Consider the following 23,868-nt stretch of genomic DNA (forward strand, 5'->3'; position numbering starts at 1 on the left):
GAAAGCCAATACCTCCTTCTTTGGAGAAACACCGATGGGTGTCCAGCACACGGCATCAACCCTGCGAAGGGCAGACACAATCTCGCCATGCCTCCCAATCTAGGTTTAGTTGCCTGATGTAAGTGTGGGAAATGACCCAACAAATGTTGCTGCTGGGCCACAAGATCCAGGAAGAAAACCACATCTCCAAATAGTCTGTGAGATGACACATGTAACTCCTGCCCATCCTCTCCTTAGAAGGGACCATAGCACAGGGGAAGGGTGATGCCCTGTGTTTAGAGAGTGCTCAGTGCACAGCAAACCCTTTTCTGCAGCAGTTTGCTGTAGTGTACATGCTCTCCCTGTCTCCTTCATCATTTCTCCCCACCTCTTCTTTTCTCCCATCTCTGTGCCTGGGCCCTACTTCTCTCTAAGGTGTTCCAAAGGTGCGATGGGGACATACACACTTAGTCCAGCATTGGCACTAATTCCCAGGTGGCTTTTCACTAGCAACTTGCCTGTTAGCTAGGACACAAGTGCTAGGACCTGCAGTGCATGCTCGGTGACTTCCATGTCACTGAAGCAGAGGAGCCATGACACTGTACCTAATGTCAGCTGGAGACAGAAAGGGTCTTCTTATTTGGAGGCTGAAAATACTAATCCTACTTTGAGGTTTTGTTATTCATAGTGGAATTCCATCCTTTCCTTGTGACCTTGGCCTGACAGGGTTTTATGCATGGTTTTTCTACAGCTAGTTTTAACCACACTCAGCTGAAACCACAGGAAAAAATGTCCCAGACCACAGCTATTCCTGAGCCAAGAACTCTTCTGGACTGCTATCCTTGCCATGAATGCCCCCAGTGCACCCACAGGACTCTTGCCTTTCCCTATCTGGTTATGAAACGGTGGGCTGCAACACTCCTTCTTCCCTGGCCATCAGTCAGGCCAGCCCAGCATATGCAGCTCACTCGTGATGTACACAGATGACGCTCAGTCTGTTGCAACAGCAATAGATATATCTCTCTTCTTTTTTTTTGCTTGCTGCAGAAATGGAGTGTGACAGTCAAAGCCTTCAAAACTCCCAAGCACAAGGACTGAGGACTCCGCCAGCCTGGGGACATTACACTTGCCTGCAAGATGAAGCAATGCCAAGAATTAAATCCCACGAGGGAAAAATCTGGCAGTTCATTATTGTACATTTACCTAAGAGAATGCATATAAAATGTATATTAAACACTCAGACTGATTTTTTTCCATCAGAATTTCATTCCTTCTGTTGTGCACCAGACTGAGCACATAAGCAAGCTTTGAAAAGCACACTGGATCCCAGGAACCCATCAGGCTGAAGGATAACAGCATTGCTGTGACCCCCTCATAAATGCCCAACAGATTTTTGCAGAGCAAAGATACAGACCTCTTCTCATCACCACTCTCAATTTACTCTCACATTCACATCTTTAGGCTGAGGCAGTGACAGAAATAGATTTCCCTTTATTTGCAAACCCCACTCCAAAGTGCTCGGTAGTCAGACTGTTTGTAGACACGTAGCAAATATATTTTTGCCCTTCTTCTCCTTCTTCTCTCTGCCTAAACCTTTTTTCCTCTTCATGAGTAACTTGGAGTGGGTACAACTTCTGGCTAGAGTAAATATCACCAGTTCAAAAGCATTTTTGCCATTTGCATAGCTTTTAGCCAAGGTCTCCACAATCTTTTCTTCCAGTTTAAAGCCAAAACTTAACTCAAAGCAGTGAGAATGACTCTACTTTTCAGCCGGATCTATGACAAACCAGAAAAAGCAGTAAAAATCTTCTTTGCATCAGGCATTGCATTCAGAGCCCAGAAGAATTAATACTGTTGTCATAACCAGGAGAAAAATCCCACGAGGCTGAATATGCCCACGCACATGAGAATGCAACACATAACAAATCCAGATTTTTATGAGCAGTGCTGTCACCAGGGAGATTGTTTATAGTTGTTAGTAATTTATAGCTTTTAAATGTAATGTTGGAATGCAAATAACTTTCCCTGTCCCTGTCCCCTTCCCTCAGCGATCTGCTCATGAATAAGGCTGAAAGGAGCCCAAGCAGGAGACACAACTGAGCAGGATGAGGAGCCAGGGAATGACTCAACCTGCCTCGACTTTCTCCCAGTCCCTGGAGATGTCATCCCCCAGCCATGGGATCTGATCTGTGAGAACTCGCCCTGTGCACAGCTATGTGGGACATGGTACTTAACAACTATCCCAGGCCACGAAATGGGAAGAGTGCTCAGCCTACCCTGCAGCAAAAATGTGTGAAACAGCATTAAGGAAAAGTAACCAAGCTTTCTGGGGCTTTTGACAGGAATCAGAGGTTTTTCCTTTCCCTGCAGAATAAATGGCCATCCTAATGCTCCCCTCTTCCCTTTCTCTTACCTTTTCAGATCAGTAGGGAATGATGAGATATTGAAAACTGTCTTTCCATGCCTTCGGTGCCATTCAACATCAGAACTGCTGAAGTCAGTTTTAGCACTGTTTAGCAGCACTATTGGGAATGTGCTTTCTCTTTATGTAGTTACAGTCCGATTAAAAAAGACTTCCCAAGGGTGCTCTCTCAGACAGCTGCCTTTGCCCAGTCTGCCCAAAAGACCAGACTCAAAACAATTGCTTTGGCTGCTGGTTTTTGTCAGGTTTGATTGTGAAGGCTTACAGGAAGATTCATAAAATAAGGTCAGCAAGTTGCTGTATTGTTCATATTCACCATGCTAACAAGAAAGGTTATCTGCAGAGCTTTTAACTCCCTTCTCCAGTGTTTTCATTGTTTTTCTTCTCCCCACCTTCCCCCAATGACAAAGATTTCTATTTATTGATATCCATGATAAGTTACAGTTTGGTCTCCATAAATTGTTTTTGGGATCTCCAGGTGAAAAGTCATGGGCTAGTCTGCCAGGTATTTATGAATAAACACCAAGAACTGCAAAATATCTGCCTCAGCTCTCACACTGATGAATAACAGAAAGCAATGAAAGAGTTTATGATATCAGGCAGATGTGAACAAAGCTGTCGGACTGATCCCAAGCAAAGACAGGAATAGCTCATTAGCAAACATTTGAGTCCTCAGCGTCTTGGAGAAATAATAAAAAGAACCCTGGGCCATCAACTGTTGAAAAAAAATTAAAAAAAAAAACCCAAAACCCAAACCAAACCATAATGGGTGTTTCCAAATGCTTAAAAATGAGCAATACTATAAGCATTATTTAAAGTCCGTGAAAGTGCTGGGAGGTGTTTTGGTGGGCAGAACTTAGAGGCCAACTTTTCAATGTTCTTTTCACCACCTCTGCAGAAAGAAGAAGATCCTGTCTCACTTTGAAGGGGCAGCTGAGGCTTTGCTGTGTTCACGTTGCCGCAGAGTGAGTGTTTTGAAGAGAAGTGTTAGCATCACAGCAACCAGCAGCGCTGGAAAAGAGAACCGAGGAGCTAGTGGGCAGCAGACGGGTGGGGAAGGGTATGGCGAAAGGCTGCTGGAGACTGAAGAGGGACACAGAATTTATGATCATCATGTGAGTTTGCAAATCTGTATGGCAGCCTGGTATTTGTAATGCATGCCAAACCACACGTATACAAGGTAGAAGAAGCAATCTCATGCTAGAGCTGGCAAGAGCTAACCTTGGTATGAAGAGCTTTGGTTTTGTTACATGGGAATATAAATAACATTTTTGTCCCTTAAATTATTTTTATATAGAGATAACAAGTCCAGGGCTTTTAGCACTTTGAACAATTTGAGCTACCAAAGATAAACTATCTATATTGTTGCTTCAGTTACCTAAGATAGACGAGTAGAAAATTAATTTTGCTGGCTTTGTTTAACTGAAAATCTCTGCAGGAGTAATCTTTTTCAGGTAAGATTATCAAGGTCGTTGTCACTATTACCATATTAAAAACCTGGAAAGCAAATAAAGCAGACACTCAAAAAACCCAATATCCAACAGGTTAGTTTTCTCTTATTTTCTCATTTTCTTTCTTTCTTTTTTCCAGAAGAGCGCCCAAATACATGAGGTAATATTTTTAAAGTTAAAGCAATCAAAGTAAAATACATGTCTTTTGGGAGAAAATCTCCCTCATGTTGCTCTGTCAGGAGTGTGACTACTCCCACCGTCACCAGGGCTGTTGTCTCTGCAGTCACGGGTGACAGTAGCTGCTTAGTCCCTGGGAGAACAATCTCCAAATCTTCACTTGGTGAGCTTAACCCAGTCCTATTGGCATGATGGGGACTTTTGTCCCTGACTCCAGTGGGTGCAGGATTATACCCTTAGACTGAGCCTTCACCTTACTGAAGTCTCAGGAAGAGGTATCTGTCTCTTTGGCAGGCCAGTCTGCTTTTTGAAGGGCTTTTGGCAAAATGCAGCCCTGCTGCTAGACAGTGTAAAACCAAACACTCAGTCCAACTCAAGTACAATAATAGTAATGCTGAGGGGCTAAGGCACAAGGACACACTCCCTAGCAAAACAAGGGGTTATCCTGTGCTTTGATGGACTCAGGCAGCTTTCATTCCACCATCATAAAGCCCAGCCTGTTCTTTCTGAGCGGCTCAACAGGGAGAAGCACCATGAGATTTCGCATGCAAATGAGCCTATCTGAAACATTTTCCAAACCAAGGTGGAGGGGAGCAATGTAATTCCTGCTTCATGCGTCGTACACCACGAAGTAATACTCAGAGCAGATGTTCTAGCAGTGCCACGGCAACATTAGCCTCCTCAGGGCACATCCATCCTCTGCTGAATTCAAAATATGCTTACTCCTCCAAGTCCCATAAGGGTGCTCTGGGATGGGGGGGTCCCTGCTGAGGGGCCACATCGGATGGCCACAAATTCCTGCGCCCACTCCAGGGTCAGGTCTCCTCTCCCCCTGGCAATGCTGAGCAGGCCAAAAGTGGGCAGGGAGGACCAGCTGGGAGCTGGTGACACCTCTCCACCAGCACTCACAGACCTGTCCTTTCCTGGGGGTCCCTGGGCTGCGTTTCAGTCTCTTCCATTCTCATGTGACCATGAAAAGCCAAAAGCAGTGTCCTCACCCTTTTGGGACACTTCTCAATTCTTAATTAACTAATCCTCCTTCTGCTTCCAGGAAGGGGTCATCTGAGGTGCTCTCCTCCTTGCAAAGAGGAGGGAGCAGCCTCGTTGCTGCAGAGCAGGTCAGTGATCACCCCAGAGGAGTCCTGGGGGAATGTCCTGGGCGGGTGGTTCCATATTGAGCTTTAAAAGCTCCTGAAAGTTTCTGCTAGGGAGGGCAACACAGGGAATGGTTGCCCTTTATTGAATTATTAACATCTCAAAAGTCCCCTAAAATCTAACAGCAATTTTCAGGTTAAATTAATGTCAGTGGGTTAATGCAGAAAGTACCACAGAAGCAAGAGCAAAACATAATTACTTGGATTTTGGAGCAGTTTCACTGCCAGCTACTAGAATCCAGGCTTTGCACTGAAGACTCCTTCATGGCACGATAGGTATCGGCAGCATATATTAAAATTTACCTGACCTAGCTCTTTGTCTTCCAGGTCAGACAGTGCCTCTGATGATGTTAAAGAGAAGTTTTTATGTATTTACAGTACTCACCAATTCATGAATTCCTTGAAGTCGTGTTTTATTGAACATCAAGTACTTTCTATCTAGCAAATAAAAAAATTAGTGCAACAATTACCTTGAAAAATGCTGTGGTACAGTTCATTTGGATAATTTTAAGCTGTCACCACTTGCTAAAAAGAGCCAAATGACCACATTTATAGTATAAACAATCCTAAATTACAGTTAATACAGTTTCTGCAACAGCACTTCTTGGAAAAGTGACTGCATAATTATGGAAGTTTATTGAAGGGTTTATCTTCATTTTAAAAATGCTCAAGTTTAAAATGTCCACATTTGCTTGGGCCCATATTTCTTGGGAATATTTCAGATTCTTCAGCTACTCTGTATTCAGGCTCTTTATGAAATCCCCAAAAGTCTAAAGCAAGTCACAAATACTATATACCACCTCCAGGTATGTAATATATCAGCAGAGGGTTTGTTGTAGAAATAGATAGCATGTAAACTGGGGCTGATTGAGCAGATGGAATGAAGGTAAATAAACCAAATGAAAAATGTCATTTGCCACAGTGGAAACTCTTAAGTGTGCATTTGTTCATTTTAAATTATACAGATAGTGGAAATTATGCCATTCAGGAGAGACAAATTAGGCTTCAGATGGAAAGCATAATTTAGGTCAGGTAAGTAGCTGAAGGAAAAAATGATATAATTAAAGTCTGCTATTTGCATTCTTAAGACTCAGGTCTACAGGAGCTGGATTGAGATCCTACCCAGGCAGGAGCAAAATACAGCATTTTTCTTGGATAGTTAGGTGGGAAAGGTTTTCAGGTTCCTCCAGAAGCTGTGGAGGTGTCCATTTTGATGTCGTCCTGCACAGAACAGCACGCTGTTTTACAGTTGGAACACTGCAAAATACCGGTGTCCTGTTCTGTGGTAAGTAAGTACGTTTATGGAAATATTCAAGATAGAATCCTCTGGTTTCTTTCAGCATATTCTGCTGGCAAGATCAGTGTTATGACAATCATTAAAACTTCAGTGTTGAAAACGATTTCAAATCAATAAATCACTCTTAAATGTAAAACAATGTTCATCTGTAAAGTAAATATATGTGAGGATATAATTATATGATGATTATTGTTTAAAAGTATTTCGGGTTTTTGGTGAGTTAAATGATTTTTTTTAATCATTATTTTATATTTGTCATCAGTCTTACACAGAAATACAATGTATTATCTATTCACAATGACAAGGGCTGATGTGTATTTTTTAAGTTAGTTTCAAAACATCCCTTGCCATTAATAGGCTAATGGCAGTAGCTTTCTTCCTGTTCAGCATTTTACACCACGTTCACCCTTCCAACAAATGCTATTAAACACCAATTGCCACAGTCTCTCTGGAATTGGCCAGAGAATTGCAGCCTGCAACCGCAGCCTGCTCAGCATCAGTTCTGCATTCTGGTTCGATCCTTTGCTAAACAAACTCAATATGCATTTGTCTGGTGGCTTAGGATATTGTTTGGAAACAAATACGTCACCCTTGAAATAAGAATGCTCGAGACAAAAGGAAATGTAGCAACTAGGGCAGCAGTGCTACCATAAACGTCTCATTTGATACTTCAGCACAGTCTAAATATCTGGATTGTAAATGATAATGTGGAGAAGGGGCAGGGGATTGCAAAATATTTCCTGACAGACACGACTATGCTGTTCCTGCAGAGGGAAAATCACCCCATCTCTGAAAGACGCGCAAAATTTCTTTACAAAATTGCAACAGATTCATGTCTGTTCAAGTCATTATTAGTCACTGAAACTGGTGGTAGTCACTGAATAGACTTTTAATGCTGTTGCTTACAGCTAGAATGTTTTTTACCTCTCTGCCAACTGTATCATTGTAAATTACTTATGTTGGCTTGTTATATAGCATGTCCTCTTGTTAAACAGCATGCTAAAAATATTTCGTGTCGATTGAGACTGGTGTATAAAACGCTTTGTGTTTTAGTCTCTCTTAACCATTGCTGCATCTGTGAGACTTTCTGTAGAATAGTAGTGCAAAAAAGATGGAAGTTTTAAAATAAAATTCTTCAAATAAAATATTCCATTTGCTGTTTGTAGCTCACAACCTGAGGCCAATACTTTTCTCGACAGCCATGCTCTGCCTGTCTCTGTCCATTTTTGCAACCTTCATTTGACACTGAGAGCGTTGTTTTATTCCCAGTCGCGCTTCCTTTTTTCCCCAAAGCTTCCAGCCTTGCAGAAGTGCATCTGCACATCCACGTGAGGGTAGGAGCAACCCCATCCCTTCAACGGGACCGCGCACCTCACACGTGCACAGGTGGGTACGAAATAATTTTCTTTTTTTTTTTTTTTTCCCTAACGGATCAGCACTTTGTTTTTACAGCACTTTGCAAAGCGTGAAGATACTCCTCAAATATCTGGCGAAATACACGATGTTAGTATCTGCTTTCGTAACCGCGTTCAAACTCCGGCACGTCACCCAACGCAAATGTAAAACGAGGGGTCAGTTCTTTGGGAGTAACTCGGAGAAGACGGTCCCGGGCTGTCGGTCCGGCCGCCCACCCTTGCCCGGGGCCGGGGCCACGCAGCGCCCCCTCCCCGGTCCGGGCAGCCCCCGCCGCCCCCCCACGCGGTCCCGGTCCCGGCCGCTGGGCTGCAGTGACTCCAAGCGGATTTGCGGAGCTATTGCCGTGCCTGAGAAGAAGCGTTACTTTGGGGCGGTTTTATGAGACTGAACAAATTTTTACCATTTACCTGCTCGGGCGCGACTTTATCTGGCGAGTAGCGACACGGATTTTATTGACGTTACTGAGCTGAAGGAAGCTGTTTATTTGCATGCCTGCGTTAGAACCTTTAAATAAAGGATCTAGAGAGAGATATAGATATAAAAGGTCTGAAATCTAGTCTTGTGAACTTTTAAGCCCATCTTTCTCGGTTGCTGGGTGGCCCCGCTGGCTGTGGGAGGAGGTGGGCACAGCTGTGCCCAGCTGCGGGATAGTGAAATTCCCAAAATACTCCGCAGCAACTAACGGCAAACTGTGTAAGAACTTGCCCCCTCTAATTCATCTAGGTATTTTCTTCCTGAGATTTTCTGAAAGGAATGGCCCATGCACTGTCCCTATAAATGGTACTGTGGTACCTCAACCATTTTTCCTGGATAATTTTTACTCCAGGATCTTACAGGAATGGCATCTTTACAGAAGAAGCCTGCATTTTAAAGCAGAAAGGAGTATCTCTCACAGCCACCTCTGAAGGTAAGTTCAGGTACATCTCCATATCACTCGTTGCCTAAGTTTGTTATCACAAACAAGCAGTGAGCCACCTACAGAACTTCAAAAGATTCACTGTGCTTAAAAACTCTTCTTTGGGCACTGCCAATAAGGTATTTGCAGACAGACCAAATTTTTGGAAGCACTTATTACTGTTCATGCAGCATGCTGGGATTTGCGCATCCTCCTAGCCCCATGTCATGGTTTAACCCCAGCTGGCAACTAAGCACCATCCAGCTGCTTGTCCAGTTCCCCCTCAGTGGGATGGAGGAGAGAATTGGAAGAGTACAAGTGAGAAAACTCGTGGGCTGAGATAAAGACTGTTTAATAAGCAAAGCAAAAGCAAAACAAGGAATTCATTCACTGCTTCCCATCAGCAGGCAGGTGCTCAGCCATCTCCAGGAAAGCAGGGCTCCGTCACATGTCACGGTTACTTGGGAAGACAAACGCCATCACCCTGAACGTCTCCCCCTTCCTTCTTTTTCCCACAGCTTTATATGCTGAGCATGATGTCATATGTTGGGGAATATCCTTTGGTCAGCTGGGGTCAATTGTCCCAGCTATGTCCCCTCCCAACTCCTTGTGCACCCCCAGCCCACTCACTGGCGGGGCAGTAGGAGAAGCAGAAAAGTCCTTGGATCTGTGTAAGCCCTGCTCAGCAGTAACAAAAACATCTCCATATTATGAACACTGTTTTTAGCACAAATCCAAAACATAGCCTCATACTAGCTACTATGAGGAAAAAACTGGCACATCCCAGGAGAAGTGTACTCACCGAGCCAGCACTGCCTGTGTCAACATTTGTTATTGAAACTGCATATGTCTGCAGCCTTTCATAGCCCAGCACCCACCTCTAGATCTGCAAAACAGTTATCAAACAGAAACACACATCTGGCAGCAGGACATCCCACTGTGGCTGCAGGCAGCAGGGCCAGCACTGACCTGATCTTGCCCAGCCTGGGGAGCTGGGGAAGATCTGGCAGCAGAGGCAGTGCTTCCTTGGGGTCCCTGCCTGCCCGCCCCTGCCTTCGGGGCAGCAGTGCCAGCTGCCAAGTCTGTCTGAGGTGCTCGGGTCATGGGTTAAGCAGAACTAAGCGATGCATCCATTTTCTCTGTCTTTTGCCCCTGTGCAAAACAGGTGTGAATGATTTCAAATGCCTGGAAAATTCTAAGGTGGTAGTGCTTTACATGCCCTCCACATAGGTGTGTAATACATGCCGTATAAGCACCCTGTCAGGCCCCGGGTAACAGCTGCACTCTGCAGTCTGCGTTTCTCCAGGTTTTTGCTTACAAACATGTTTCGGGGAGAATTTCAGGCACAGTAAACATCCACCTCCAGGTCTCCCAAGCTAAGAGCCAGACCATGTCTGCAGTAAATTGTCAGCACCTAATGAAAAGGCTAAATCATTCCACAGAGCCCAGCTTGAGTCATTTAAAAAAGAAAACATCTCACAGAACCACTACTGCTCCATAGTGAGGAGCCATTATTAGACGAATCCTCAGGGGCAAACTCAGTTGCGGTTGGTCAGTCATTTTAATATTCCTATTCGGCTGCCTCCATGCTGTCCAGGACATGAAGCAAATGAAGCCTGGCTGTTACCCAGATGATCCACGATGTTGTGACCAGATGGAACTTCACTTACAACATGTGTAGGTGCCTGCTGGACAATAAACAGGCTTTTGCTGTCTTTTGCTCTGATGAACTCAAGGGGGTTACTGGCAGGTTAAAACAATCACGGCCCCCAAAAGATGTATTATTTTTTTAAAATTTATGCCAGATGAGCAGAACAAGAACAACAACAAAAAAGGTTAAATGGATGTTTATTTTTTGCATTAGCGCTGATTTCTGGTTTTGCCACTTAACTCAGGATCAGCAAAGAAAAACAGCTGTATTTTTGCCCATATGCTTATGTTTGTTTATTTTTTCCTCTTGAAATTGTTGTAATAGCTGCAAGCACAGTTTGTAGATAAAAAAAATTAATAAAATCATTTATAACCTCATTTTGGTTGCGGGGGGGTGGGGGTTACGCATGTACATGCATCAGTGCCCCCCCCCCCCCCCCCCCCATGTGTACTTCTGTATGACTGGCCAGCCTCTCTTCCAATAACTTTTCAACGAATTGGACAATTTTAATTAAATACCATCTGAATTCTTACAAAGATCATGAAAATAAAAAAGCAGAGATAGAAAAGAGAGAGATTCTAGCTACTGATGAAACAAAAGCTGCAGTGCAGGCTCAACACTTGTTACCCATCAGAAATTGGAAAAAGGGGAGAGACACGTACACTCACACACACACAAATTCTGATTGTTCCAATTGCAAGAAAAGCCTTATCAGGCACCAGAGAAGATGCAGATCCATGGCCAGCCAGGCTACAATGGCCCTACTGTGCTGTTTCCCAAAGTGTGGGCATGTGAAACCTGGGTGTAGAATAGAAGGACTGGGCAGAGGCCAAAGCTTATGTAGAAATATCAGTTGTCCTCTGTACCCTCAGTTTTTGCATTTGTTAATGAAATCTCTGGCTGTTCTCAACAACAGAAAAGCCAGAAACAAACAGCCTTTAAACAAAATTTCCCTATTCATGACAAAGGATGAAAAAGCTGTTCCCAACACCCACGCTTTAAATGAAACTTTAAACGGAAGTTGTTTGATTGCCCCTCACTCAGATGTAATCCCTAACTCTAGGGGCTGAACACTGATGGGTTGTATGAGCACCCCCAGTCTGCTCCTGGAGAAATTCAGTTTACTTAGTTGAAACCACTGTTGAAGCTTCCACTAATATGTCCAGTTTTATGATGTAGGGAACACCCATCAGAGCTGTTTCAACAGCTCAGCTGTGTGGGGAGCAACATCCAGATGAGAAGTCATAATGAACAGCTGGAAATATTTTCAAATGCTTCAGCTGGCTCTCAAATGATTTTGTAACAATGTCCCTGCAAGAAGAGAAGTATCTGCTTCTGCCATAGGAGAGAAGATGGAAAACAGGCACTGATCACTACGAATTATGCTGTTTTCCTGTAGTTCTACCAAAGGGTACACTGCTTTCTGGAAATGCCACGTTTGTGCTGGAAACACAGCACAATAAGAAATAAATCATAGTTGCCAGAGCACAGGAACTTGTCAGCCTACGCCTTTTAGTGGAGCTACTCTGATATTAAATGTGTTGGATGCCTGTATAAATTTCATTTCCATATTTTCTTGCTGTTGAACTCTACTTGCTCTGCTAATGGTAATTTTTCTGTTCTTCCTCAAAACAATGTACTTATTCTTAAGAGCTATCATGTATTTTTGAGGCTGAGGAAGAACAACTCTCAGAGTGACTGGTACACTTACATTATCATTTACTAGAGCCAGAAGGAGAAGCATAGGTCACAGGAAAAACTTAATCAACAGTCATATGTTTTTTAAATTAAAAAACAAGACCTCTATAGGCAGACCAAACTTCTTGTTCCCATGGATAGCTGGTGCCAGAACCGCCTTTAGGCCACAGGAAAGGTTGTGTGCTGTTGTGAGGGGCTGCGACAAGGTTTCCTAAGGAAGGCAGCTGTGATGGATGCCTGGCCGTGAAGAAGGGGGAAAAGATCTGTATTTTGTCCTAGTAAATGCAGACACTTTTAATAAGAAATGGTGGAGTAGAAACTAGTTTCTAAAGCTTGAAAAAAACTGGCTCGGAGGTGTTCCTACCAACATACATTGAATATTTAATCTAGAGTGGTAAACTATTCCAGACAAGTGGACACCCAAGAAGAACGCTCATTGGAAATGCTCTTGCAATTTGGAATTAGAGAAAAAATTTCAAGACAGCACAATCAGCCTTAGAGAGGAAAGAAGACACAGGAGATACATGGGGAAGAGGCATGCAGAGATGAAATTATCTGTCTCATGGCTGTAATGCTGTTCCCTCTCTATTGGACGTAGTTTTGCAGCACAATACATTTGAGTTAATTGAGGTGAAGACTGAGCAGTGAGCAGTAAAGCCACCATGCGTGGCTGTGATAAGCACTGTATCCACAGCCCACTCAAGCCAAACCTGCTTTCCAAAGCAATTTGTGACCAGATTCCAGCACCAGCTCACACCCTCCTAGTCCTGGCTGAGCAAACCTCCACTTTCAGTTCTGTGGGGTAGGAGCTGATGGTAAGGAAATGTGATGGGAGAGGTCAGGTGGGCTTTGGGAAGCTGATGGGAACGAGTATGAACTTTGGAGGACTGGGCTTGTAGGCCAGGAAGAGACATGGAAGTTTCAGTGAGCTGTGGTTAAAGATATCTCCCTGTGTCTCCTTGTCTCTCACAAACCCCTGACCCTCCCATTTTTTCTGATCCCAGGCTCTCTTTCCTGCCCTATCTCTATAATGACAAGGGTTATCCATATAAATAATTATAGTTGTTGCTTCAAAATTTATCACCTTAGAGATAAACACCTGAGAAGATAATTTTCAAGACAAGCTGTAGTATCCCAAAGAGTTCCACAAGACCAATTTACTTAAATGGACCTTGAACAGAAGCCACTGAGCTGAAGACTGGCGAAACATTCCTACTCCTGGCTCTGCTGAGAAGCTCAAGACTCCAGCTGAGGTCTGTCAAGGAAAGGGGAGTGTGCATAGACACTACTGCTCCCAATATCCTCTCCCAGTTTTTCTGACACTGGATACCATCTCCAAAACAAGATCTTGCCTCCTGACCAACACCTCTTGTTTGTTGTCCGAGTATTTTCCTGTTTTCCTCTGACTCTTGCTTCGCTCTTCTATTTAAACTGTGTACTTAAAGCACATAATGCTGACTAAAGTGGTTTAAGGCAGAACAAGAAACTGATGGACTAAACTCATGAATCTAGCTGAAAATTTTAATACTACCAGGACTAAGTTACCGTGCATTCATTACTACACAGACAAGTTTGGCTACAATAATCCCTTTTGAAACCTTTTTGTTGCAGAAATAGTAGGTTAGTATGGCTAAACAAGTGTGCTGCAGAGTGCAGTTAGCATCAGGAAAATGAGATCACAAGTCAGTGTTACTTCTAAATTTCTGAATATTAGAAAATACTACCTGAAATAGTCATATGAAATGAGGTACTGGAAAACGAAAACTGTCTAAGAAGTTGAACAGCAAATTACTTTGTGCAGTTAAAATACAGGGAAATTTCATGTTTCTGAACAGCAAGTATGGCTTCACCCATTAGCTCCAGATACTGATGGAGATAATTTCAAAGCATGCATATTTAGAAATCAACCATTCAAACACTACACGCAAGAAAAAAAATATACAGCTGTGGGTTGAATCACACCTCACAGACTATGCCTGTTGTGTATTTGATAGCAACACTGGAAGGCAGGTTAAGGTTCATGACTCAGGTGCGCTTCAGCAGGAGCATGCTCAGGCTGTGCAGCTACCTATGGTGCTTTGCACCTCATTGCATCAGATCTTTCCTAATCAACACTATTTATCACCATCACCACGCTGTAACTTCCCTGTCCGTGTCACAAGACCCTGCATGTTGGAAGCCACCATCCTCTCAGAGCCTGCACTGGACTGGCAGGGAGCCCGGCCAGCAAGCTGCCTCCTCCGTGCCCTTGGGCAGAGACCTAGACCCTGGCAGGGCATGGGCAAAGCAACCCCTTGCTTCCTCGTCCAGGCCACGCAGCACCAGGGAGCCATTCCAGCCCAGGAATCCTCTGGTCTGTGACCCTCTAGAAGGTCACTACCACCTGAGTTTGGACAAGGGTGTAACCGTGTAGCCTGCAGCAGGGTATTGCTATTGCCAGTAAAAGGGCATTTTTCTAAATTTTCTAATTCACCATGTGTCTATAGCTAATATTTTAAATTTTTATTTATCTTTGTCTGGTACTGCTGTGTTTTTACAAATCTAACATAATGTGTCGTGTAGAGAAATACAGGCTTAGTATGGTAATAGAAGCCTTGAGAAGTGGAGACAGGCATAAAGGAATACAGCCACGGAATTATGAGACCAGGCAGACATCTGGGACTGGAGAACCTGCAGGTACAATTTATCAAGTTAAAGAAATGCAGATCTGGACAAAACTAGGTTTAGGGCAGCAAAGAGAACAAAGAAATAGTATCTAACAGACATAGAAGGCATGAGATACAGTTCATTCAGACATAACATGGATTTGCAGGCCAGCAGAGAAAGAGCAAGGTTTAAACACATGTTAGCAAGCATATAAAAAGGACCTAAAGTGGATCCTCGAGTGAGGAAGCAGAAACCTCATGAACATCAATATGAATATGATATTCCTGCAGCAAAGGGCTCCAGATGCTGACAACTTTCCTTAACACCCACTCCACGACAACCAGAGTCAAACCACCAACCTTAGGAGCCAGAGAAACAGTGGAAGGGTGAACAAAACATCAGAAAAAGGGGTAGAAACTAAGAAGTGTGTGTATAATGGTTTTAACTGTGTTGTCACTGTTGACACTTTTTCTTCAAGAATGTATTCTTTCCCTTTCTGTAATAGTTACTAATAATTCTTGGATTAGACTGCTGAGATTTGATTTATACTAGCAACAGATTATTTGCTTTATACAGAAGGTGAGTTTCCCCTCTGCCCATAAACAAGATGTTGTGCATAACAAGGAAGCCCAGCACGCTTTGGTGGGACCAGGATACTTTGTCATGTATGATAGATTAACAGCCATGTACAGGAGATGAGAAGCACTTTAGTCACCCAGCACCAGCAGCAAGTGCCCCACCTGCAGTGGTAGGACACCTCCTTTAGAGCAGTGCCCCCCTGAACAGTCACTCCCTCCAGACACTGATCACACCCAGCTCCTCTCACGCTGCAAGGGATTCGGAGTGCAAAATCCTGTTAGGGCAGCTGTATCAGGAGTGAGCTGGGCCATCAATATCCCTTCAGCACAGTTCCCCCAGCTGTGCAAGGGCTGCAAATGGCATTCACAGGCCCCGAGATAGCTGTGCTAGCAGGAAAAGGGATCTCTAGTCAGCTTTCACTGAACATCAGGTCCAGATTATGGACTTAGTATCAACAGCTGTGAGCAAATACACAGTACCTGCTTGTGCTGTGATTCCAAGGCACCTGAGTAAGGAAAGAGCTAGTACCATCTTCTCCAGGCAGGCATGTCAGTAGCCTCAGGGTACCAGTCTCTGCTGCCTGAGTTATTCAGACCTGTCTAAACAACTCTGGGACACATAGCCGAGTGAGTCAGGTGTTGAACTCCTGTTAGGCAGCGACGCAGCGTAAGTTTGGTCTGCTAGTAGCAAAACAGCATCCTCAGGGACAGGCACGATACTGGCATTTCAAATGCCATTAGTGTTTTCCACTGTTTCTGCAAAGCCAGCATTGAGGACAAGGTCTTCCAAGCTACTTTCCTACAGTCCTGGGCAATGAGGCACAGTTCCCAGCAGAAAAGGAGTACAAAAGGTACACTTACACAGCATGAACACAAGTTGCATCATCACAGTAATCTGAATCACCTGGGACTATTGACTAACTTCATCAAGCATCCCTCCATTGCCATAGGATCCCTCCTCGTCTCAAGAGGCAACTGCAATTTCTTCAAGAACAGATGGAAAAGAACACAGACACACAAAACCCCAACAACAAACAGGAATATTATCTCCAGCTTTTTATATCCCAACTTAAAAAGAAAGCAAACCAGTTATGACACATTATTGCAAATAAACATGATTTTGTCAAGAAAATAAATTGCTCTGTCATCAGTTTTCCTTCCTACTAGAAGCCCTTGGCATTCAAAGTTCAGCAGCTTGGGTCAAAAAGGGGCAGCACGACATGGTCAGCACTAGCAGAGGCAAGAAATGGATTTTATGAAATCTCCGAGGGTTCATCTCCTACATGCCCTGTAGTGTGTAATGTCAGCTTATTTAGGAACAGAGGTTCTCTTTTATTTTTACAGTTCCTCAGATAACATAGAAAAAGGATTTCAAAACTCTTTCAGGGAAGTGGTAGTTGAAACGTTCTGTATCATGTAGCACTCTTGCACAATATGAGCCTTTTGCATCATCTTACCAATTATAGTTGGTAATTTTTGTACTCTTGTACAATTGACTATTCACAGAGACCATCATGATCACCATCTACATTTAGCCTGTACCCAGGCTAAACTAGCAGTGATTCTATCACCTGATAACCCCTCCCCAGTTGAGAATGGGAATTAGGAAAAGGAGAGGATATCCAAAGGTTGAAGCAAGGACAGGTTTAACGGAACAGCAAAACAAACGAAGTATACAAAGTTATACTCAGCCTGGAATATCTGGCCCTCACAGTCCTTAGGAGGAAAAGGAAAGAGTAGAAGCAGAAGAGACCCCATGAGGAATCCCAGCAGGAACTCTCCTTCCTTAGGAAACCTTCCCGCTTTACAATGACCATGACATTCTGGTATGGGCTATCCCTGTAGCTGACTCAGGGCAGCTGCCCTGGCTGACTCAAAACTGCTAACGGCCTGCCTGGCATGGCTGGTCTGGGATTCCATCCCAGCCAAACCAGGACAGTCACCTAGTCTGTGCACAGTGTAAGCACTTCTTAGTTTCTGCATTATGCTTCTTAGTTTCTGCATTAGTCCTAGAACTTCTGTTAAGTATGGCATATTTTCGAGAAAGATGCTTGCTCTTGGTTTAATATCAAGTGTAAAAATCCTATCAATTGCCTGTATAATTTGTTCTGATGAGACATATTGTTAAAAAAATACATATGCATTGCATCTGTTTACAATGTTTCTCCAGACTGAAGATCTGTCTTCTGTCAGAAACCTCTTCCACAGCTAGGGAGATCACAATTTGCCTTCTGTCAGATAAACTGTACTAACTGACTTGCTTTGGTTTCTTTTCACATGGAAGAATTTACAGATCTCAGATTATTCTTTTCTGGATGCTCTGCAATTTTTAAGCAATCCAGGCACCATAAATAGTCTCCAACTGTTTTCTCTATGGTTATAAAGCAGTATCCTTTCTATGCTTGTGTGATGTTCTGCTCATGCATTCTGGAGTTGTATTAGATCTCTGACACACAGTTTCCTATTTGGAGCTCATAAGAAGAGCATCCTAAGTAAAACCAGTTGTCCATCCAGTCCTTATCCTCACAGTGGCATTTAGGATAGGGTATGTAGATGCTCAGAATAGGGTATGTGCACTCATTTAGATACAGGGCACATACAGAGAGACCCTCTCCTTGATATCACAACCTAGTATCGGGTAAAGTACCTCACCAGCAAACTCAGCAAAGCTTTCCACACCGATCCATTGCTGGCACCATGTGATGCTAAACAGGTAGAATGTGCAACAGCAACACTTTATTTTCCCCCACAAACAACCTGATATGCACACTGCTAACCATATTTGATTTGAAGGAAAAGAAAGAAAATATTTGATGTTACTTTAAACAGCATGCTGGACATCTTCCTCAGAAACATGCTGTCCTAGAGTCATAGTTTGACAGAGAAGAAGTGATTTTTTGATCATTTTTTCCTAAATGTGATTTTTTTTTTTCCTATAAAAGAAAGGTATAAAGACATTTGGGTATAATTTTTCCAGAAGTAGTACAAAGACCTCAATTAAATAAAAATCCTCACCATGAGCATATGCCCTAAACATTAAGTTCAATGATAACACTTCTAGATTTTCCTAAATGCAAACTGCATCCAGCTGACAGCTTCAGCCTCTTCCCGCACAAAGTTTCATTTTGACTTTGGATGGAACCAATATAACTGAATTTAAGGAGAAGCTAGCAAGGCAAAATGTCAGATCTGCAAAGTTCATTTTGATCTGTGAATGCTCACTGGCAGGATGGAAGACCTATGAATTTACCCACCGACTCTTTATTGTTCTCCTACAGCATTATCTTTATATATATGTCAATAATATTCTGACTTACACAAAACAGAAAGCAAGTGATATGAAGTAAAAATAAAATAGGCTTGCTGTAATCTCAGCCAAACATACATTTACCTTGCAGAAGATCATATCGATGGAATCTTATTAGTCTTCCAGTCCCTGTTTTGAGAATAGAAACTATTTCTTGAGAATGTTTGTATGTCATTGAAGTAATGACACTGTAGTCAGTCAGGTTAAATGTGATGTAAAGCCCTTTGTGTTACATTTAGCAGCCCTTCAGTGCTTAACTTGCAGATTTTACGACGTTAAAAATGCACATTAGCGAAGTAGGTGCATCCATTTCTCCCTGCATGTGTGCTTTTAATGCAAACTTCAAGGGCACCTAGCCGTAGACAGAAATGTAACTCTGTTTTTTTCACTGCCTTTCAAACACAGATGTGTTTCCTTCCATAGTTACTGTATGACATGTGTGCTAACAATAACATCTATTAGTTCCCCTCGTTAGAAAGAGTGAAAACCAAGGAAGCACTGGAAGATGTAACATGTAAAAAGTCATTTCACAAGGCCAGCAGCAAGACCAGAAATGGATCCCTGGCTCCTAAGTCTTAGGCCAGTGCTTTCCTTTTTTCCTTCTTTTTGCTACCTCCTTTACTCTCTAAATCAAGCTATTTCTTTTCTACTTAGACATATTATCAATGCTACAACACTAGAACTCCAGCTTTTAACAATCTCTGTATCCCACATGAAATAGTGTATCTCGTACGAGTAGTTCTCCAGTTCAAACTGATAGGTGCCTCTGGGGGAAAAGGATGATAATGTAGAAAGCCACGTAATGATGCACTCAGTGCACAGTCACTCTCAGCAGCAGCAGATTTCACAGCAGGGCTTAAGAGTCCTTCTCAGACTAAAGGGAACAGACCACTGTAACACTCACAGTCTTTCATGGTAATGCAGGAGGACAGGGATTTAATTTGCAGGGTTTGAGAAGGGAGACAGCTTTGACTTCTCTGTGCACCTGTATCTAGTTGGTTGTGGCTGGTTGGTAGAACAATCTTGAATGAATGGCTATAGCAACAAAGCAGCCCCAGAGAGAATTACGGGTGGAGGAAAGATGCTTCAGTTGTACAGTTTCACACATCAGCTATGTTTCCCCAACCCTGACTTTCCTTAGCACAGCAGGAGATTAAAAACAAACACGCTCCAGATGTCAACACCCAAGCCCCTTGGATGTGAGGAAGTAAAAATGGGAGTACTCTGTTTGTCATAACTGCTGAGCTAGCTGCTCCAGTCTTGGTCCTGAAGGCCTCCCCAAGTGTACCTTCACAGGAGTCAGGCCTTGGGCATCTTGCATAGGCTTACTGTAGCCACTAACAAATGATAGAAGAGGGGCTTTAATTCCCCTTTCCCTTCCTGTAAGACACACCATGTCAAAGCAATGACCTTTAGGAGCAGAAGGGGGAAACCACAGTGACTGGATGTGGCAGAAGCTGTTGTGCAGGCTGATAGCTGTGGAGGAGCTGGCAGGGAGCCAGAGGGGTTGCAGAGCAGTGCTGTGTGGATGAGTTGCCTGTACCACAACAGGGTGGAGGAGATCAAGTCAGACGAAATGACAGCTAATGAGCAAAAGCCCTTGTAATCCTTGATAAATCTGTGCCTGTCCTGGGATGTGATCCCAAAGTCTCTGACTTTGAAGGTCCCAGAGTCGCCAGCTACACCTTTACTTAGCAGTCACACTCACCTAGGGATTTCCATATAAACCTTTGACACAGCTGATCAGAGGGACTTGCTATCCATTTCTCCACATCAAAGCATTATTTATACTTTCACCTAAAGTTACAAAGTATGCAAGACTAAAGCATGAAACCAACAAATAGATCTACAAGGCCTTCTCCTTTAAATTTTCTTAGCACACTGTGGCTGACATTCCTCATCTCTGGGGAAAAAAAACACAACCAAAGCACAAAACTCCAACCAATCAACCAAAACCCCCACTACTGCTTGCAGCAATATCTCTCTTTTTACAGATCATACCAGCAAGTTAGCTTTTTCACTGACATGCTTGGGCAGCTCTTGAAATCCCATAAAAATTCCTATTCTGAACTCTTGCCTCTAGAAGGGTGAACTGTTTCAGTCAACATGCTGCCAGATGTTTTTGTCTTAATTATTCTGAAACCATGCACCTGAGGCTGGCTTGGGCATTATTGTGTTAGTACACTTTACTGTTTCACTAGCAGACTCTTTACAGCTTCCTCTGATTTAATTCTATTTGTCCTGAAGATTGTATCTAAGCTTGGCGACCACTGGTTTGAAAATTAACAGGAAATCACTCATTTGTCAAGCTCATAAGGAAAAGAAAGCAGACATCATGTTCAGTCATCACAACAGCCACACAGAGACATACAGGAAAACGCTGAGACCCTCTCTTGCCAGCCACCTACTTCTGTTTATCACCCAAGATACACTCACAGCAAAGCCTTTGTTATGGTCAGGTTGTGAGGAGCACTTTGGCTGTAAACCAGATCACTCACACTCAGCCGTTTGTTCAGACAGAAAAAGAAGAGCAGTTACTATGTTCATTTTCCTTATGTTCCTCCTACATATTTGTCTGTATGCTGTTTTTAGTCATTAAATGCTACCTGCTTGCCTCCCTTTTCCAACAACAAATGTCAAGACTATAGCTCTTGGGGTATCAATCACAACTACTCGTTTAAATACAGGAACAATTTAATAATCTACTTTATGATAGATTATTAAATCTAATCATCTACTTTTTATGCTTTGAAACATAGCAGTAGCTAACATTTGTTTTTCAGCAGAAAGCTTAATACCTTGAAGAGTCAGCACAAAGAATGACATTCAGCCTCCTGACTCCATTTCGCCAGCCAAGTCACTGATCTTCCAGAATAGCAGCAAACTGGATAGGCAAGTCCTTGTCTATCATTTCTGTCTCTTGAGTAAAAAATATCCACTTCCTCTTTGGTCAAAATCATTCAAAGACTTGGTAACGAGCACAGTCCATTGGGACTACATCCCTGCCTTTAAAAACTAAGTAACTATTTCTGGCTTCCTTTTAGACCCACTCCACATATCTGTATCCTACAGCTTTATTCATGCGCTATCAGCCAAAGACAGTCTCCTCCCAGCCACAGCAGGCACAACATAAATGCCTCATGCTCCCTCTTCAAAGCACTGGTGTACATCAAGGCTAGCTTGCAGTACATACTGAAACCCCTCAGCACATGGCAGGCTGCCAGAAAAAAAAGGCAAAAAAAAAGGCAGATGCACATTTGATCTCCATTCAGAAGTAAAAAAAGTTAACAGAAAGTACAGGGAGTTTTGCAGCCAAAAATTACTGACAGACTTCAGCCTCGGCCCAACATATCTGCATTGACAAAGAAGATCCTTCGAAAGGGAGTCTTTTCTTGGGCACTTTGATGTCATGGTTTAACATCTGAGTGGGTTGTCTTAACATTTACTAAATTTTCCTCCAAATCCATAGCATTAGGAGAAAAAGAAAGAAAATTTTAAACAAGTATTTTTTTCTTCTTACCATATTATTAGTGTTTTGACATCAATATAAAAATAAAGGCTTCATCCTTGATCTGTAAAGCAAAAGCAAAGTTCACATTTACTTTATATTAACAAGATCCACTGTGTATGAAGGGCTATCTTGGGTCTTCATTGTTTATTGCATATCTGCTGTTATTTACAGAACATATTATTCCTTTTGAATCTAACTTGTGGAAAGTTACAGTGATTTTGGTTTTCTTTATGAGCAGAAATTAAGACTGAGTTATGGTTTCTTTTCTAACAGAACCTGAACATAGTAAGAAACAAACAAGAAAGAGAAATGTCTTTTCTAATATCTTCAAGCTTTTTCCAAAGCCATGCTCTTCCTAAAATGTTCCTGTTCTTTGTTATGTTCCCTACTAATTATTTCTTCTGTTCATAGTTTGGGTTTTTTTCTACTTTTCCTTCCTGTTCTCCATGTGCTTCTGAGTATTGTTTCCACAGGGTTATCTACTCATGGCGACATATCCCTTGCTAGCACGTTCACAAAGCTCAACTTCTTTCTCGCATAATGGCCTGTGCTTGAGCAGTAGCTCCTGCTGTTCGCAGCTATAAAAACCATGCATGCCCTCAATGCAGGACTGCAGCCATGTCCACCAGCTCAGTGAAGTTTTGCAGTCTCAATAATTAAAATACCTTCTCTCTCAATTCTTCCCATCTTCCTGCTGAAGTACAAAAGTGTGACATTCTGTACGGCCCAAAAAAGGGAAGGGAAAAGAAATAACGACAGATCACAAATAGCACAAAGGCAACTATGTAGAGAGGCCAAAACCCAGAAGAGCATTCCCACACAGACATCTTGCCACACCTAGCCTTTCATTGTACGTTTTCCTGAGCAAAACTTTTGTTGTTGACAGAGGGACTCCAATCCAGACAGAAATAGGGCATCTATGCAGAAGGATTCAGGAGGGTTGCACTCCCTGTTCCCTTTTCCCCATGCTGAAGCTGCATATGGCCCAGGAGAGAGGCTGCCTGGCTGTGAAGGCCAGTGGTGAGGCTCCTTCAGGAAAAGGGGAGTCCTAGGCTCTGGATTTACTGGTAGCAGTGTTACACTTATTATCCTGTTATTCGCAGAAGAGATGGCAGTGTGGTAGCAACCTAGTCGGCCACTCCTTTTGACCAGAAATGTTCAATGCTATACCTTGTGTCTTTTAAATATCTGGAAACAACACATCCCCAAGGACACTCTTCAAACTTTCTTGTTCTCCACTGTGTTTGTTACAAATTCCAGAGCCTGTCTGAGCATTGCCAGCCTCCTTCAACAGACCAAAATGCACCTTACCAGAGCTAGCTGTGTGCTTACATACCTTCGTTTATTGCCAGTCCCATCTGGACCTCTTCATCTGCACACAGTATCTCACAAAAGCAAAATTCTCTATAGATCAACCACACTGCTTTTCTTTTTTCAGATTAATTTCTGGTTCATATTAAGGTTTGGTCCCAGACTGGGTAAGTCGGACACTTTTCTGACATTAAGTTCTTTTGCGTATCTCCAGCTGACAGCTTGAATCTTCCTCTTCATTTTCACTGCTGTTTATCTGCACCATGAAGTTGAGTTGAGCTGAACACACCTCACAGAGGAATCAGAGGAATTCTCTCTGTCTTGACAAACTATTAATTAAGTGTGGGAAAACTGGGCCACCTTTGCTGGGAAACA

At 42.9% G+C, this 23,868-nt stretch overlaps 1 long non-coding RNA gene across 1 annotated transcript; it reads right to left on the bottom strand.

Annotated features, from left to right (window-relative positions):
• Positions 1–988: 988 nt before the first annotated feature.
• Positions 989–21,694, bottom strand: LOC147416018 (uncharacterized). Its single transcript, XR_015184267.1, has 2 exons — positions 21,470–21,694; positions 989–1,109 (listed from the first exon to the last, which is right to left on the bottom strand). It is a non-coding gene; the product is annotated as an uncharacterized LOC147416018 (long non-coding RNA).
• Between the last annotated feature and the right edge of the window lie 2,174 nt (positions 21,695–23,868).

The sequence above is a fragment of the Leptosomus discolor genome, chromosome 2 (genome assembly GCF_034619465.1).
Source record: "Leptosomus discolor isolate bLepDis1 chromosome 2, bLepDis1.hap2, whole genome shotgun sequence".
In the NCBI taxonomy this organism is placed as follows: domain Eukaryota; kingdom Metazoa; phylum Chordata; class Aves; order Leptosomiformes; family Leptosomidae; genus Leptosomus; species Leptosomus discolor.